The following is a 4251-nucleotide window of genomic DNA, read 5'->3' as shown; positions in this document are numbered from 1 at the left end:
AAATATTCCACAAGAAATTTCCGGTTTTTTCAACCAAATTTGGCCGAGAAAAAAAATGTGTTGCATTAAATATTGAACTGCCCTCGTAGAACATCGCTGAGTTTTTGGAACCGTATTCGGTCGTCGTAACCGTTAGCCTACTACTACTCAACGGTGGAAAGTAAGTCAAATGAGAACAAACGCTATGCGTTTTTACCTTGAAATCTATTTTTCCGATATACAGACGTCGGTAAAAAACGGAATAACGGTTCTTAATGATTATGGATACTGCGGGAACGACGGAGTATGTTATTACTGAGGCAGAAATACATCCTATCGGCCTAGAAACGTCGACGAATGCAACATAGTCTCGCTACGTTTGTAACGTCAGAAAGAGACAAGTTGCTGACGCAGAGCAATCTTAAACAGTGCGGAGCAACGTTTACAAAACGATCCCGGAGCTATCTGTATGGAGCACGTGTGTCCATCGCCGGCTGTCAAAACAGAAGAAACGGTGGCCGCATACCTGATGCGCCGCAAATGTCACGGCCTATGCTGAGATGCCAGCAAGCATTAGCTGCGTGGCATGCGTGTTATCTACCAATCATTATGGGGAGGGCGCTCCTGTTTAACTTCTCTCTTGCGCTAAATTTAAATATATCACACGCGTCTATTGTCATCACTTGCGAAAATTTGTCTTCAGACAAGTACTGTTCTACGTTACTGCTCTGCGTTCAATGAGACAGAGGGCAAAAGTACGGCACTGGATAAAGCTTGGCTCGTAAATGTCCCAGGGACGAGCCGTACGCCGTCTGCTTTACGATCTGTTGCTGTGTTAGCAAAATATTTTATTAAAAGATGATCCTGAGTCAAAAAACTGAGGGTAGAGAAAGTTATGCGAATTAGAAATTAATGAACATAAAAAGCAGAGAAACATTTGTAATAAACGAAGGCAACACTGCACATTTAACTTTTAAGAACAGATCGTTTATTCGATAAAGTCCAAACTCCTACTGAATGATGGTCCAAGCAGTTTGCATCTAAAAAATGTTAATTACTAAAATATATTACAGCCTTGAATTATCTAGTGTGACACGAAAGATGACGGAATCCCCACTCAGATCAAGCCACGATGTTTATTCAGTACATAAGTATCTTCATCTGTATATGAAGGTACTATCTGTTCCCGAAAGAACAGATACCACTGATGACCGTGCAGGTTCTCTAGAATGAAATGATATTTAAATCGACATCCTAGCTGCAAACAGGCGTTGATATACGTTGTTGGGGACATGGTGAAAATGTGTGCCCTTACCGGGACTCGAACCCGGGATCTCCTGCTTACATGGCAGACGCTCTATCCATCTGAGCCACCGAGGGCACAGAGGATAGTGCGCCTGCAGGGACTTATCACTTGCACACTCCCCGTGAGACCCAAATTCCCAACATGTCCACACCACTACATTCGTATTGCGCGTAATAGATGTTTGCCCATCACATTCATTACTCGTGGCAGATTAATCTACCAAGTCCCGTACGAGTTAGGGCATAGTGCGTGCGATCGCACAAGAAGGTCAATGGCAGGGTAGCCATATTTTAACTAAATATGAAGGTAGTATCTGTTCCCGAAAGAACAGATGCCATTGATGACAGTGCAGCTTCTCTAGAATGAAATGGTATATCAATGGACACCCTAGCTGCAAACAGGCGTTGATATACATCAATGGGGACATGTTGAAAATGTCCCCAATGATGTATATCAACGCCTGTTTGCAGCAAGGGTGTCGATTTAAATATATCATATCTTCACCTGCTTTTTTAGGCGCCCGTAACAAGTCCTATAAGCGATCCGAAGAGTTTCTTCATAAATTCAATTACAATGCTCTGCCGTTATTTCCAATGGCAGTAAACTAGAGTATCGCTTTCTCACTCGATGTCCCGAAGCGTTCTCTTCTCTTCGTCTGTCTTTCTCCCAAGTGCACCTCTTCCACTACCAACACAAATGGACCACCATTCCTGCACTAATGATTCTACACTAACGAAAAAAATCGAAATATCAAAAAATAATTAATGTAGTGTACTGAAATTTAGGAAATACATTTGCCTAGGTAAGATATTTAAGTGATTAACAGGTCACAGGTTAATGTAGGGGCCAGATAAGTCGATGCAATATGAAATGCTGATACCACAAGAATGTTGAATCCAAGATGCATTGTATTGTACAGGTGCTGGATGTCAGTAGGTGGGATGGAGTTCCATGCCTGTTCCAGTTAGTTGGTCAATACAGAGACGGTTACTACTGTTTGTGGATGACGCTGGAGTTGTCTGATGCTGTCCCATATTTGTTCCATTGTAGACAGGTCTGGTTATCGAATAGGCTAAGACATGTTGACACTCTATAGAGCACGTTGGATACAACAGCAGAAAGTGGGCGAGCGTTATCCTGTTAGAAAACACCCACGGGAATGCTGTTGATGAATGGCAGCACAACAGATCGAATCACCAGAGTGACGAACAACTTTAAAGTGAGGGTGCGTGGGATAACCACGAGAGTGCTCCTGCCGTCACACGAAATCGCAGCCCAGAACACACCACCAGGTGTGGGTCCAGCGTGTTTAGCATGCAGACATGTGGGTTACAGGCCCTCAACTGGCTTCCTCCTAACCATCACTGGCACAGAGACAGAACCAACTTTTCATTAGAAAACACAACAGACCTCCACCCTGCCCTCCAATGAGCTCTCGCTTGACACCACTGAAGTAGCAAATGGCGGTGCTTTGGGGTCAACGGAATGCACGCTACAGGGCGTCTGGCTCGGAGCTGTTCTTGAAATAACCGATTTGTAATAGTTCGTTGTGTCATTGTGGTGCCAAATGCTGCTCAGATCTGCTGCAGGTGCAGTACGGCGCGCCAGAGCCATAAGCCAAACACGATGGTCTTCAATCTCGGTAACGCCATGTGGCCGCCCAGAGTGTGGTCTTCTAGCGACCGTTCAATCTCTCAACTTACCACGCCCATCAAGGTATCAACGCTCACGGTTACAGCGCATATTTAAAGCAAATCTGAGTTGCGTCCTCGTAGGTATGCTACTTGCGCCACTCTTATGCGACTGGTGCGAAATTTGAATTGACATCATGTTTCACATGTATAAACACGCCTACCAACTTTCTTCTATGTCGCGTAACTCCTTCTTGGTGATTCGATTTTTTTTTGTTGCCCTCAGTGTATAACTGAAATACATATTCTAATTAACAGGTTATGTCATGATGTGTCTGTTGACACCAATTCTTTGCATTTCCAATTACATATTAATATCGACCTATTTGTGCTTACCCGCCAGGATAGCCGAGAGCGCCAACGCGCTGCTTCCTGAACACGGATAGGCGCGCCGGCCCCGGATCGAATTCGCCCGGCCGATTACCGACGACGGCCGGTGTGCCGGCCAGCCTGGATGTGGTTTTTAGGCGGTTTTCCACATCCTCCTGGGTGAATACCGCGCTGGTCCCCACGTCCCGCCTGTTACACGACTCGCAGACATTTGAAACACATTCACACTATTTCACGATTTACACTAGACGCAGACAGCTGCGGTGCACTAATTCCGTCCCAGGGGGTATGGGGTGGCGGCAGGCAGGGCATCCGGCCACCCCTTAAACATTCACCATGCCAAACCCGTACTTAACCCTGCCGACCCTGCGCAAAATGCGGGATGAAGGAAGTAGCAAAAGAAAGAATCGACCTATTTGTGCTTCTAGCGCACGAGGATTCATATATTAATAAATCGATTACCTAATAACTACTTAGTGCTTAGCCCGCCAGGTTGGCCGTGCGGTCTAACGCACGACTTCCCGGGCGGGAAGGAGCACCTCGTCCCCGGCACGAATCGGCCCGGCGGATTTGTGTCGAGGTCCGGTGAACCGGCCAGTCTGTGGATGGCGGTTTTTCATCTGCCTCGGCGAATGCGGGCTGGTTCCCCTTATTCCGCCTCAGTTACACTGCGTCGACGATTGCTGTGCAAACAAGTTCTCCACGTACGCGTACACCACCATTACTCTACCACGCAAACATAGGGGTTACACTCGTCTGGTGTGAGACGTTCACTGAGGGGTCCACCGAGGGCCGAACCGCACAATAACCCTGGGTTCGATGTGGGGCGGCAGAGGGTGAAGTGGACTGCGGTAGTCGTCGTGGGGTTGTGGACCACTGCGGCTGCGGCGGGGACGGAGCCTCTCCGTCGTTTCTAGGTCCCCGGTTAACATACAGTACATACAT

The 4251-nt window shown here is 46.9% G+C and overlaps 1 non-coding gene across 1 annotated transcript; it reads right to left on the bottom strand.

Moving 5' to 3' along the window:
* Nucleotides 1-1285: 1285 nt before the first annotated feature.
* Nucleotides 1286-1360, bottom strand: Trnat-ugu (transfer RNA threonine (anticodon UGU)). Its single transcript has one exon. It is a non-coding gene; the product is annotated as a tRNA-Thr (tRNA).
* Nucleotides 1361-4251: the final 2891 nt, after the last annotated feature.

The sequence above is a fragment of the Schistocerca cancellata genome, chromosome 3 (assembly GCF_023864275.1).
Source record: "Schistocerca cancellata isolate TAMUIC-IGC-003103 chromosome 3, iqSchCanc2.1, whole genome shotgun sequence".
Taxonomy (NCBI): Eukaryota; Metazoa; Arthropoda; class Insecta; order Orthoptera; family Acrididae; genus Schistocerca; species Schistocerca cancellata.
The sequence above is the reverse complement of the archived record's forward strand: the minus strand, read 5'-3'. Positions and strand labels throughout refer to the sequence as shown.